The sequence below is a fragment of the Dermacentor silvarum genome, chromosome 4 (assembly GCF_013339745.2).
Source record: "Dermacentor silvarum isolate Dsil-2018 chromosome 4, BIME_Dsil_1.4, whole genome shotgun sequence".
Classification (NCBI taxonomy): Eukaryota; Metazoa; Arthropoda; class Arachnida; order Ixodida; family Ixodidae; genus Dermacentor; species Dermacentor silvarum.
The window spans coordinates 57,051,709-57,066,977 of record NC_051157.2 but is presented as its reverse complement, the minus strand read 5'-3'; the positions used below and the strand labels follow the sequence as shown (position 1 = coordinate 57,066,977).

General features: G+C 44.6%; 1 non-coding gene across 1 annotated transcript; it reads right to left on the bottom strand.

Annotated features, from left to right (window-relative positions):
* Positions 1-2,810: 2,810 nt before the first annotated feature.
* Trnar-ucu (transfer RNA arginine (anticodon UCU)) lies at positions 2,811-2,883 on the bottom strand. Its single transcript has one exon. It is a non-coding gene; the product is annotated as a tRNA-Arg (tRNA).
* Positions 2,884-15,269: the final 12,386 nt, after the last annotated feature.

Sequence of the window (15,269 nt, the reverse complement as noted above, 5' to 3'; positions counted from 1 at the left end):
CATGCAAAATACACGCACCCCACCGCAACGACAACAAGGGCACGGTGAGAGTAGGAGTTCAGTCTGCTAATTTCTCATCAGAATACTTTTGAAGAAAACCGAGAAAATATTAGCTACACCATGCTCAGAATGAGTGTAACTTGTAAACTTCACGTTAGTCAGAAATGAATGCAGAACCATAATTGGGACTTAGTGACTATACAACTCAAAACGTGTGCACACAGTGCTGTGTAATTCTGCTTGAAACGGCTCGGAAAGCTGCCTGACGCCCCAAGCTCTTTGCAGTAACGTGACCGTTCAATATCATTGCTTTGATTGAAGCTGTCAGACCGTGCGTTAAATATACGGCTGATTGACAAAAATGAAGTGTCTACTAATCAATCGCTACAAAAAGGTGGAACATACAAACACGGCTGTTGAAATCGATTAACTTTCAGCAAGATTAGAACGCAACCAGACAATTTACTCAGGGTAGCTTGGACCTCACCTACGGTTTGTGAAAGAAAGAAAGGAAAAAAAAATAATGAAGGTGCCATGCGTCAAGATTGAACTGCGGCAACCAAGGCTTGGTAGCTTAACTTGAGGACGACGTTACTGGGAACTCTTGGCAGCGCAATTTAGGTCCAGTCCCTCCGAGAGAACCTAACGATGCCTGGCTCGTATTGCTCGCATAGCAACTAACCACGAGTCGTGAGTTGCGTCACATGATTAATGTTCTCTATGGTCCCTCTTGTGCTAGCCAAGACAGGTAATATGAGAGTGCCATTTCTGTCATTTTGTTTTGCGTATTTGTCATTCCCAGTTTGTTTTTCGCAGTATTATCTTGAGCACGTGTACGCTCTCAATGTGACTCTAGGTGCCAGCGTTGCCTGGAACGAGTATGGGCAACGCCCACGTGTTTTAGTTGCGCAAACTAAAGGAAAGCGTGCTTGACAGCGACAGTGATTTGTAGCCATGCACTCTTTTGGCACTGTGACAAAACAGGATCGTTACAATTCTGGCGTAAGTACTGACAAGAAAAGTTTATACTAAGTGGGTCTCTAGGAAAACAGATTAATTCTAGGGATAAGTTAAAGTCAGGGTGCCTGTTGGCAAAGCGTGAACGGTGAAGCATAAGGAAAGCAGGTCCGTAAAACGTAATTTATCAGCCGCAAAACTTGCGTCTCTTCAAAGTGCTATCAGATACGCGCTCCAGCAACCACCAAATCACTGTGTTACTTCCCGCGATTCAAAAGCACCCCTACAAACTGTGCAGCTTACCCTACTTCATAGGTTACAGGAGCAGCTACTGTACAAAATAAGGTACGCTTATCACCAAGCGCTCGAATAAGGACACGGCATTGTATTTTAATGGTTGTCGAGCCACTGGGGAATTGTTGCCAACGAAGCGCAGATGAAACTGCGCTATCGGCTCACCAACAACATCAGCGAGTGCCTCTATACCGCTCTCGAGAACGGATGCTGCGCGGCAAGTTCACTGACTTGGTCCCTACATCCCACTTCTACGATCGAATTCACCGAGTTTCACCAAATCACGCTTGCATTGTCTCGAACCTAACTTGCAAATTTGCCTACCACGAGGTCTCTTCCTCCACGAAACAACTTTATTGCGTTGCATGTAGGCGGGCGTCACATTTATAAATGCCTATTGAATCCTACTAGGAATGGCCAACAGTGCTGCGTTCAATTTGCGCGGGTGCAACAAGACACTAGAGCGCGTTCTGTGCCACTGCCCATCCTTCGACGTTCAATGATGTGCTCTACGATTGTTTGAAAGAAGGTTCTAGTAGAAAAAGATTTTGTGGCCATGGCTGATGTATTCTTACATGCACAAGACCACAAATGCAATTCTGCAGTTCTTGAAGGTCACTGGACCGTACGTATGCTTTTGACAACTGACATTCCTCTGTGAATGTGTTCGCAATGACTGAATCGTTATGTGTTTTCTTTTCGTTCCTTCCTGTCTATTCTTCCCCTTTTCTCCTTCGCATGTGTAGGGTAGCCCACCGGGCACGTCCTTGGTTATGCTATCTACCTATCCCTCTTCGTTTCTTTACATGTGCCCTATCCATAATACTGTTGCATTTCTTTATACTACAACGTCTTAAATTTACAATTGTTGTTTGTGTTGCAGTAAAAGAATGCTTGCTGTAACATGCGGCCTTCGGGACACTTGAAGATGAAATAGGCAGTGGGGTCAGCCAGAAGTGATAGATGACCATGGGGACAGGATGCGTTACAATTCCGCTCTCTGGTAGTAAAAACAGCGTGAAACGAGGCGATAGTTCGCACAGGAGGACATCTCCTATTCTATGAGTGGGTGCCTTTGCCAGCGATATGACCGACTTCTGACATCGTGCCGCTGTATTTTTGTTTTTGTTTTTTGCAAACGTTCTATGATATACAACATCGGAATGATGTGCGAATAGTGAATGTATTCTCCATTGATGGTTTTACTTTTTTTTACATCTACAGCACATGCGGTTTGACGTCACATGAATTGCTGGTACAGAATTTCAAACCCTGCGAAAATAAATGAAATCTAAAACTTCGTTGACATGAGAATAAAGGCGCAATATAATTTTTGTATTTTCTATATGATTGCTTTCTTATAACCGAAAACAGCGCCACGTGTATATTGGCCAATATATCAGACAGTGAAAGACATTAATTAACTGACGTCGACCCAGAGTATTATCACTTAGCAAAAATGTATACTGCCTATCAGTGTCAACCGTAAAAAAGGAAGTTGCTAGTGAAAATTGATTTGAAGCAACTGAGTGAAGCCCATGTTAAAGCAGTACACCCAACATCCCTGCCGGGATTCGAACCCGGGACCTTTGGATTAGAAGTCCAACGCGCTATCCACTGCGCCACAGGGACTGCACGGGATTCTCGGAAGAAAAATATTGTTTTGACAAAATGCACACAGCATTGCGCCAGAGCACACAGTGATGCATTGTTTAACCATGAAACATGCCTATCTGCATGGAATGTAATATTTTGTAACTGATAATATTGATCGCACAGTATCTATCCATATCCTTATTTGTGCCGAAATATTTTGAATGCGGCATACGTCTAGGCATTATGCTGGAGTCGCACAGTATCCATGAACAAATTACAGGTATATTCTGTGTATACGAGAAAACAATCGTCCTGGGATTGAATTTTTAAACCAGCATGCAAGACCACCAGCATTGCTCTAGGCACTATCTTCAGCCTCCTCGCACCACCGTCAGAATGGACAACCTGCCATGCTAGTTTACCATGGTAATAAAAATTACTCCACACAAGTTACCATGCACTTCTTTTTCTCCTTAGTCGTCCTCTATCTCAACTGTGAAATGTGAAGTACATGCGTACCTATGTTTCTGTCAGCTGTGCAAGCTAAATGCCTTGTTTTCTCTTTTTTTTCTTCTTTGCACATTTGCCTTGGTTATTTACTTTGGCTGGTTTATTGGTATAGATAACATTATAACTAATGGTGGACGCACTATGAGCTACCTATGTTCATGTTCGGGCTGAAATATTTTTGTCTGCCTTTTTTCCACATGCAATAACTCTGCGCACTTGGTTCAGTCTCTCAGCTCTCCCCCTCGTGGCGCATCACAATGTTCGCCACCAATATTCGCGGTCAGCTAAACTACCGCCTTGAACTTAACATCTACATGAATTACGGTGCTCAAAAAATGGGTGATTTTATGTAGCGATCCGTCGAAAGAAATAGCAGACCACTGTTGGAATTTAACTAAGAACCCCCGTTCTTAGTGTCTGCAGTTAGAGTCTCACTTGTGACTAAAGTTTATTTGTTGTGCAGCCTTACAGTTTGGACACATATGAGCCTGAACATTCTCGCCTCCCATAGATCTGTCGGCGTGATAGGCCATACAATAAGTACAACAGATGTTACACGTCGCAAGGCTAACTTGGAATTTCGCTGCTTGATTGAACCAAGTGCGACTTGAACAGCGCCAAATCGGAGGATCACAGTAATATCTCTCTTTCGCGGGCGTGCGATGATTTCAAGCAACCATTTCTTTATTTCGGAACGAGAGCACACATGTGCAAGGTTAAGCTTAAAAACCCGCTATTAAAAACAAGAACAATATGTTGTCTTGTCTCTCTTGATATCATACACACCGAAACTTTCACCTTGTACTTGAATGCGCAAGCAGTTTAATACTGACGCATTCCAAGCCAAGACAGAAAGACAAAGCAGGAAGAGGAAAGGTCACAGGAGCATCGCGCGTGAGCTTTCGTTCGTTTGTTAGTGGGGGCTTTTCGCTTACATTAACAATCGTCATCAATGGTTTCTGAAAATTTTTATCGAGTACATAGACCTTCACGCTTTATAATAGCAACACGCATAAACGTAGTGGATTTACAACTTTCCAAGTGAATAACGGCAACGGGAAGAATGAATTCGGAATATCAGCCGGACCGGGAAGAAGCACCAATAATAAGTGGACTACTAGCATGATGTCGGAGTGTAAACTATGTATAAATCGCGCATGCGAGTGCGGGCCGGTGATATTGGTCTATTTATAACTACGGAATGTTCTAGAATATCCCTCGTCACCACGAGAGCTCCTAGTAGATTTAGTGATGCGTGTATAAAAGGGCACTCAAGCACCCGTATGATAGGTACGACGCCCGTGGACCGAATGTGCCACTAACGCCAACGCAAGGCGCGATTGTAGGCTAGCATGCGGCCATCCAAACACGCTAGCACGCAGTGCAATATATTCTATAGCGGCTCTAGTGTGAGAAAGGACACGTTCTATTTCGACGCCATCGACGTCAAAGCGTGCCGCTGGCGTAGCTGGCCGTGCGCGCGCGTTTTAGGGCCAAAAGTTAAACCAGTGCAGGGTGTGACTGTTTTCACAACAAATCCGTCCAGGGGCGGAGCCTCGCCTCCATGACGTATCACCATTTTATTTTATTTTTTCCTCTCGGTTTGGCGGCGTTGGAACGGAGAACACGCTGGGATAGTGGTGACTAGGCACAACTGTGGCTGCTCTTAAGGGATCGATGGTATTCCTAAATAAACGCATCACTGTTTTGATGATCCAAATATAATCTCCCTATCAGGGAGGCACAGTCTACCTGACTGGAGCAGTATTTTTTTATTTGGAGTGTTGCTACGCTGCGCTCCGCAACACCCCAACGACCGCCGCTTCGCGTCGGCGCCCGGCACCGCGGCAGAACCGACCGCGCCGCCAAACGGAGAGGAAAAAGAAAATGGTGGTACGTCATCGAGGCGAGGACCCGCCCCTGCACGGATTTGTTGTGGAAACACTCGCACCCACCAGTGCACCATCACACTTACGTGACATTATGCCATGTAGTCATGAACGTCCCCAAACGATTGTCCTGAGAGCATACTGTGTGCACGGTGTTCTCTTGTTACTTCATATATTCAAGATGCAGTAGTCTAAGTCTGTATCCCGCTCATTATACACGTTCTTCAAACAACAAGTCCCGTAACTAAGAGCTAGCTCGTGCGCTGCCCAGTTCTCCCGTGCAATACACATTCAAATAATTGAACATGCATTACCGTTGGGGAGCAGCGTCTTTAATGCTGAGTGATTAAATAACTACTTTCACTGCATTGCACTTGCATTTGGATGCCATTTTTGTTTATTTCCGTTGCATTCTCGCTTATTTCTTGCGTATCCCTATTGACTCATGCAATAGGATGCATTAAGCCTCGGAAATCCGCCACAACGTTAAAGCGAGGATTTCGCGGTTGTGAGGAGAGAAATTCCTCTACATAGATGCTTCATCCGTTTTCCGGACATCAGCATTTTCGCAGGTGGAAGTTTCTCATCTAAACGCAAACCTTTCTCTATTTAATTTTCCTAGGTTTGAGTATACTAATGCACACAAAACGGGATAAATATAATGTTAACACAATTTACCCGATTTGTAGTCAACCAAACCAACGGGACTGCCGTGTTTTCGGAGGAGACAAAATTCTCCTGCAGGCGAGAATCCTAGAAACTGCGTTGAAGGCTCCATTCGGAATGTCTTGTTTTTCTGCACATAGAACGGGAGCAAACTTTGCAAGTGGCTGCACCACTAGGCGTGACCAGTAAACTAAGTGTGGTCCCCTTTGCTTCTCGCAGCTTTCGGGGCAAGCACCGAAGTGATTTGGAAGAGAAGAAAGAAAAATGAATATTATACATCTGCAAGAAAGTATGCCTGCCTCGTCGTGCTGTGCTGGAAAACGCAGAATGCCGATAAGGCTGACAGGCTTCGCTTGTTAGGAGTGAATGAATGAAAACGTTGTGCCAGAAGCGTTCTTGAAAACCTTTTGTGACTTGTTTTGCTAACTGAACTGACAGCAAAACACGCAGGTATGCAATAATGGTCCCATATTTGTAGCCGAAGTATAAAAAACACGTCATGCACGCGTTCGCACAGAATGGCTCGTCAACAATCTAGATGCAACAATCTCCACACCGGAACTCCATACAGCAATTCTGTTCCTGGTTGCTTCGTAAAGACCAATTGTATCGGTGGACATCACACTACCATTGCATATTTTTGAGAAACTCGCGTGTAGATCATTCTGGCGTTGTGGCACACCTCATTGCATAGAACGCCGTGGTATACGCTAGTCAGCCTTACGAAAGCCGTTGAAACGGAGCGCATGCATTTCTGTTTTCTTATTATTTTCTTTTTCTGCGCGTGTTCTTTGAGTATGTTTGTGGCACGCCCTAAGCATGTACAGTCGAACCCCGACAAAAAGGTTCGATATATAGGTAATTCGATATATTAAACAAAAATATAATACACAAAATTTCAACTCGATTTTACAGCTGTTTTATATACACAATAATTCGTTATATGTGAGTTCGATATATCAGGGTTTGACTGTACATGACGATATGTCTGAACTTTAAATAAGACAAATAAGACAATAAGACAAAATAAGAAAAAAAGTGGCAGAACCGATCTATACTATGATTGTTTAAATTATGCGAGAGATATAGAACAACAACAAAAAAATTGGCATGACGCTAAGGATAGGTAGTCGTTTACCATGCACAGACCCGGGTTCGATTCCTCGCACGGCTAGATTTTCTCAACACGGTTTACGCGTCATCGTATCGGGACCAGATATACAGAGCAACTGGGGTATGGGTATACCAAAGAAAGGCTCCCTCATTTGATGAAATCAACGGCATGAATACAATTGTGACCTCAAATAACCCTACCACGTGAAGTCGTGAACTGGGGAGAACACAGTGTAAAATAAAACGCTTAACCTTGCTCTAGGCCACGCAACGCTCGAAACAGCGAAGCTGGGCGATCGTAGTCCAGCATTTTCCGGAAGTGCGAGCGAACTTTTCATCTTATCACTGATGATGATAATTTCTTTTCGTGCGTCTCGGACTTACGGCCATCACTGCGAGTTACATAGCGCAGCTTGCAACACCGACACCTCGTTCCAATGCCAACAACGCGTTCCAGCCAAACCACTACGTGAAAGCGTCTCTCTTTCTCTCTGTATCACAGCGCGCAAAATCTCTTCACCTCGCAGAGAACGAGCGTATATGAACGCGCCAGCTGTGGACAAAGACGACGACGCTCGAGCGCAGTCATATGGTTCGCATAAATGCATGTTCTGCAAGCGTGGCTGTATAGCCTAGTGGTGACGGCACTCGCTTTGGGACCGGTGGTACGCGGGCTCGAATCCCGCCTCGGCAAGAAAGCACATTGTGGACCCTCAATACTCTGAAAGCTGATTATCAGCTTTCAACATTCAGCAGCCGTACCGTTAAGTGCTGTCGCAGGCAGCTTATGTCGCTAACGCGTAGACAATCCCGATTTCTTAATGTCAAAGTTTGTAGGTGCTATAAAAGGATTGTGGAGTTTCTGTAGCAGCGTTTATTTCCAGATTATCGCTCACTTCTTTTCACAGCGAAGTAAGGGCTCACTCTTCGATGGTCGCGTCCGGCCAGAGAAAAAAAGAAATCACAGCATATCCACGGTGTGAATGATGAGGAGTGGGCGAAGCTCCGGAGGGAATCATCGGATCTCCCGCTTAAGGGGACGCTAGCACAAACGCGTTAGCAACGTGCAGTACTCTCTAGTAAGGGGGAGCGGCCCACAGCGTCTTACGCAGCCATTTACACATGCCGGAACGTGCACCGCGTTTGCCGACGCCATCACATGACTGCTGAGAGAGTATACCCCCCGTATTCATAAACGCTCCTCGACTTGAACTTGACTTGCCACCGCTTTGGGCAGCGCGTTCGAAACGCGTTGAAGGTAAGGTGGAGAGGCCACAGCGTCTTACACCAGCTTCTTACACGGGCCGTAACGCGCTAGCACAAACGCGTTAGAAACGCGCTAGAAACGCGGCCTTTCGTTAATGTTGGGTATTTATTGTCATCGTGGTGCGTGTGTCCATGTCCGCTTCGTGGCGTAGTGGGCTAACGCCGCGCGCTCGGAAGCGAGGGGTCCCTGGTTCGATTCCGCGCTTACGGACACAACTTCGGAATTTTTTTTCTCATTTTTCTCAGACTGGTTACACACTACTACTACGACGACGGGGACGGAACGGGTGCCGCTATAAGGAGCTTCGCCCCTAAAAATTCTCATTGGCTGTATGCTGTATGTGCGAGTGAAAGTGCGCGATGGCGAGGGACGCGCGCCTTCACGGGGAGCAAACGCACGACGGAGAGCAAACGCGACTTCCTAGTGGAAGGGGAGCGGTGGGCCAGGAGGGCATCGAGGCACGCTAGACTGTGCGGGTACGTGCCCGCTCTCCCGCTGCGGCGCATGCTCACAGCCCTGCCGGCCTCTGTCGCCTGCATAGAGTTTCTCACTATATTACTTAGAGGAAAAACTGGCGCTGCTGCGCTGTGGTACCCATGGGAATGCCGGTATATTGTGACTTCGAATTGGAATTGTTCTTGGAGAGCCAGAACGCCTTAATAACGCGCCTGGCTAGCACCGTTCCGTCTGTCACAATGATTCATTTCCTGCTAAAACAGCACGTAAAAAACTGCTTTAGCTTTATTAATACACAAAAACATGTTTTGTTTAATTTTGGAGACTTACTATCGGATGAACAATTATATGAAACGTAAAAGTATCAGCTGGCCGCTAAAGTTGGAGGGCAGGCGACGACATTATCGCTCGCTTTGAAACATTTTGTCGTCTGTTCTTGCTTTTCTTCGCTTGATTCTGCATTGTAGGTGAGTAAACTTTATTGAGAGGTGTAATATGAGTGAATGAAAGCCTTTTATGTCGATTTTACTTTAATAACGCATTATTTGTGTAGCCATATCCACGCTTTAGACGAAGCCTCGTTCAACACCAGCCAACACAAGTCTCGCAGACACATATCCCGTCATTCCCACGAGGGCACGGCGCCCTTTAAAAAACTAGCATAGACGGTGGCGCCAGTTTACCCTCTAGGTGTTATAGTGAGAAACTCTATGGTTGCCTGTGCCTGACTCTGATGGACGCGATGCGCTAGCAAGTTGATGTGACGCGATGCGATGCGCCATTTGTCGCATTCATGTAAACGCGGCTTCTCTGGGCTCTCGCCCGCCTCGCCCCTAGCAGTGTCGACAACGGCGTTAAGCCGTTCCGTCACGTAGCCAGCGTTTTGACAGCGGTTGTGTGCGGTCACACAAACAACGCGCACAACAGTTGCCGATGGCAGCGGCATTTTGCCCGCGTTCGCACCGAACACGCGCGGCGTTACACACATGTTTATGAAGAACGTGCTAACCTTTGCGTACACCATGTAGCGGTGTACCATAGCGACCATAAGGCCATGGTTCCTATGGTCACAAAATAAATGAAAACCACCGGATCATATTTATTTCTAATTATTTAATAGTTCAAATAACCAATTACACCATCACATCTTAATAGTCATAACTGGAAAAACATAATTCCCACCATAGTACAGCTTCTCTGGTCTTCCAGCTCCACCACAGTGGAAGGGCTGACAGTTTTTTATTGCGACTCAACAATGTATTGCATTTCGCGCGTTGATTTGTTTAACTTGGCCTTTCTTTTTAATTCTGCTTCTTTAACCCACGTCTTGTATACAATTTTTTAAAATGAGGGTCCCGTTGCAGTCGTTGACATTTCGACCCTCGTCTGCATACTATCTGTACATAATCATTGTTGTTGAATAGATGATAAACTGAAACTGAAACTGATCAGACCTGGTATAGGAAAAAACGACTTCGATTGTCCTAATATGTCCATGCAGCTGGTGCCAGGAGACCGAAGTGGAAATCGCAACGGCGCGCCGGGAATTGGGGCTGGTAGGTGATAATTTCGGGCCGTGCATGAAATTACGCACAACCTGGCTCTCTATGATTTCTTTGAATTATGCTGCTGTGGAATAACACGTTTTAACAGTGCATATATAAGCAGAAGTCTTACTGGATAATCTCGCTAGAAATCTAACGCAAACTTTATTTCGGCTAATATACAAAAAAGAAGGGTCGAGAACACGTAAAAAGTTTCCAGAGCTGTTTCGCTTCGCAAATGTCGAAAGTGAATAAAGCAGTGAAATTAATGGCGTGCATGACTTTTCAGTTATATGTTATGAGCACTGTAAAAAAAAAGGAAGTTCCAAGTGTCGACATTCAAAGGTGGAATCATGGATGCAAAACCGATCTGGAACATTGCATCATGGAACGCAAACTGCCATCGATGCAGTGAACCCGTATTCTGCTTTTCAAGTTTTTATTGTCTTTCTTACCTGGTGGGCCATTTTATTTATTCTCAAAAATAAACCCGCACTGATGGTGTTGTCATCAAAAGCTATAACGCTTTTATTCGCTGTATAACGGCTGTCTCTGGTGAAGCACTACTTCGGTAACGTTTCAAGTACCCAGCAGCAGTGCCTCCGGCTCCGATATTCTCTCCCCTTTCTTTATACGGTGTCTTCTAGCTGAGAAGCAAAGAATGGGCTGCGAACACTCAACGGGAACAAGCAAACCACCTCCTCGTCCACCACAGCTGTGGTGTCGGCATTCAGGGACAATGCGCAACATGTCCGTCCCGTTACACCGCCTGCATATGGATGTGTTCTCGGTAAGCAGTGCAGAAGAGGGGCTCCACGCATCCTGTTCGGAGCCCCCTGTCCTCTGACGCGCATACAAAGAAATCTCGGTGCACCGAAACGTAAGGCGGTGCATGAGTGCGGGAGCCTACACGGCACGTTCGGTCGGGTGAGGAAAGTCAGTGGGCCCATTTCCTGCTTTTTCCGGGCCGCCAAGCGGCAATGCCAGTGCATTGCGGCTTGTCAGAGAAGCTTGCTGCTCAACTCACCGAATGAAAATGGCCAGCATGCAACATGAACTCTCAGAAGGCGCCGCTCGCTTGCCAATTTCCCCACGGAATAACAGCATAGTTTGTTTCGTGCTTGGCTGATAAAAGCGCGTTTCCTATCTGTATTGATCATAAGAAGAATTATGGATACGCCAGAGCTGGTATAGGTCGACACTCACTCAAGTATGTTTTGTTTTGTGACTTCCAAATAACACCTAGCTCGATGTTTTTCTTTACTTCCCGGGAAGTCAATAGCGGCACAATCCTCGGCTGATGTTTAGCACTCCATCTCACCGAACATAATTATCGCTTAATGTTGCCTAAGTAGCAAATGCAATGACCATGAAAGAGCGCCAGAATTTGATTAGTGTAATAAGAAGCGGCCCTGAGACACATGTATTTCGAAACTGTTGCGGAATCTTTATGCTCAAACTTCAGAAAGAAGCAACAACCATTCATATAAGTTTACCTGTGCTTCCCTGCCAGAAAAATCTTGAACTGTAGGCTTACGCTAAAGTTACATTGAGCAGTTTTAGAGTGAGAGAATTCAGCAATTTGGGAACATTAACATATTATGAGCTGCAGCGTCGCTAGCTTCTGACTCGTATTTCCATTCAGAAGAATTCAGCGCGCAATCAGTGCTAATTAAACTCATCAATGGAAGCAGCGCATGCTTATGCATTATGTTCAAAGCCTGTAAGAACTGGATGAATCTCAAATGCATCAGCTCAGAACGCACAGAAAGTTCGCGTGTTTTCAGAAGCAACCACTTCTGTCGCGTTGCAGCTTGTTAAAGTTAAGATAGTTTGGGAAACCATTGCTATATGTATCCAAAGACATTATTAACACCTGGCGCAAAAAGAAACCGAGGAAAACTCGGCTTCTTGCGGAGGTATTCAGCTTTCAGTAAAACACTGCGGTGCGAATACTGGCGCCAGGAATGCAGGTTAAATATCTTTGTAGTGGCTATCGCTGTAAGACCTATAAATGAAAGCATCTTCGTTATATTGGGAACAATGCTAGAACGATCTTTCAAAAACAACAAATCGGAAATAGGAAACAAGGGGTTTGCCCACTGTTGACCACATCAAAAAAACTGAAAGGCCCTAATAACTATTGACACATTTTAACAATGCGTTAATTTGATACATTCCGTTGAAACTTTGCCAGTGATTTGCCTACACTATGTATGTTCATGGAATGGAGCTGCGACTGCGTAGGTAAAGCAATGTCGTGAACGGTGGCTTGGAAACTGCAGCACTTTCTGAACTGGTTGGGAAACGTGATAGGATGCATTAGCGACTACACTGCAGAAATAGTGTTAAATCAAGACACCTGAGAACCCGATTACTAAATAAGCTTCTTTGGAACCTTCGGTCCTTTCAGAACGAACAGAGCGTGCCCGCCAAGTCATTCGATGCTTGCAGTAATGAGAGCTGAGATGGCTTAATTCAATAGCAAGTGTAGAGTAATGACAACGCCGATTGGTGTTCGTAATAATAGAAAAGTCGTAAATTGTACGTTGGCACCAGCATCAACTTCGCTTTGATACACTAAACGGTGGGAAATGCGTGGTACGTATGCAGAAATGTTATTTATCTCGGCGTGCTTTTATAAGGGCAGCGTAGTTGCCCAAGGCTAGCGATTAGTAAATATAGGGATCGCACAGTTGTTGAGGTGAAATTGTAGGTTTACCACAACTTCGCCATCATACTTTTCTGTCCTTGTTTAGTAAAGGTTTCACGGCATTATATATGTGAGCTATACGCATAGCAGGTGCACTATAATTAAGTACTTTGAAAAATGTATTTGATGAACTCTTCTAACAAACAATACGGTGGTCACAAATATGCTAACCATTCTATTCTTTTGACCTTTGATGTCCTAATGTACGCAATCAAGATGCCAGAACTGTGAATGCTATGAGGGCAATTGTTAAACTAATGCATGTGTGCAATAAAAAATCTATCGTTTCTTAGATTTGCGTAGTGATTATTTCTATTAAATTTGTTATAATGCAGCAAGATTTTTGAGAGGAACATGCAGCCGCAGAAAATTTCCAACATTACAGTGTTTGTCCCATCACTTCTTTTTGTCTATTCTCACTGTAGTGTAACGCTGTATTCAGGTAACATAGACTATGGAAAGACATGCTGAATTTCTTCACGTACTATAGAACTTAAGGACTGTAAATCAAGGAAATTTTGTTGGCAAGAATATGCACTAAATAAGAATTTTTAATGCTTTCACAACAACACTTTCGTAGAACGAGCTATGAATTTGAATCATTTCGTTATTATTAAGACAGTAATGTGGCTTCAAAGACCTCTATTCCCTCGGAAGCATGACCTAGATTTTTTAAATTCTATTGGACTAAATAAAACCTATAACGTGCCTTCTAAACTGGTGACGCATTATTTCATACAATTTATCACCCACATGCAATTCTGAGTTGTAAAGGAAATAAAAATGAATATGGTGACAGAAGGAATGTACTTGGTCTAGTAAAAGGTTGCAGGGTCATATTGCCAATATGGTCAACGCTGAGACTAAGCTTTTGGGGGCTGTTGGATGCAACAAACGAGTGGAGAAATTTGTCCAGGAATGGCAACATACAGAAGTACAATGAAATAATAAATGCGGACAATGTTTTTACATCACTCTTAATATATTTGGGGAGAATTTGCCACAAGGTATTATGTTTCTTGATCGACGTCTTGTACCAGCGGTATCATGAGTTAGACATGCGAAGAAAGTTGCTGCCGTTCACATGAGTGACGAAGCGGTGTACTTACCCTTAGAACCTTACCTTCAAAGGCAAAGCTTCAAAGGTTTGCCGCTGGTGGCCGCCGCATCCACATATGGCGCCTATACGTGTTCGATGCCCTAACAATGAGCTACCGTGATGGTCCGGTCTCCCGTCCACTTACTTGGAAATTTAAGTGTTCTAAATCTTGCCCTGAGGGGACAAGGGCAGCGGTAACTAAATGGTACAGCATCGCACCCGGAATGCGGAAGTTGTCGGCTTGGTTCGTGGCATGTTGCGCTTGCATCGCTTTTATTTCCTCTTTTAATGTTATTTCTACTCTTCAATAAAAACGTGAATCAAAATGAACAGTTAGTTTTTCTTACGCTTCAGCTGCCTGCATAGTCAGCTGACTTCATGTAGTTGTGCCTAACAAAAAATAAAATAAGTAAGAAATTGATGCTTTGGTTCCCTATATTCGTCTCGCGCGTTGAAAACAGCTGGCACTTTTTTTAACCTAATATTGTGTGAGGTAGGTGTAACACAAAGTAATTCGAAAATGTTCTTTTTTTTATGAAACAATCTTTTCTCATATCTAAGACCTGATTCTTAAGCTCGTAATGGATAACGGTACCTCAGTAGTGTTACTCGCGCCCACTGTGAGGAGAAAAGTCGGTATGTCCAAACGCAACACAAACTCTGCCTGCGGACACTGCGAGCCAAGTCATTAAATGAATGAAACTTCCCTCTCTGTTAGCATGACCTAAACACAAGTTGCGAGACTCGGAAACGCTGCGGTGGCGTAAATGAAAACAAACGACAGTCCTGTGACAGATGGCAGCTGCACCTCCCTGAACGATTCTCGTTCCCTGAGACCAACTTTAACTGGCCGAGCATGGCGAACACGCTGAGTCTAACGACGCGAGACGAAAAAAAGTGCTGCAAAAAAAAAAAAAAGATTTATGCGGCAGAAGTACGCAGCTTCGCATACACAAGCAACACATGGATGGATAAAAGTAAAGTTGAAAAGTAGTGGCGACAGCCGTTGTGCGCGCTGTTGTTCTGTACTATGCTGTTGCAGCTAGCATGTTGTTGTTGCTAGTTTTCCTTTTCGTTTTCCAAGCCTCACTTAGTTGAGACCTCGACACGCAGCCATGTCACAGCGCTAATGGAATCAGCGGCGAGTTTTGCCGTCGCAATATGC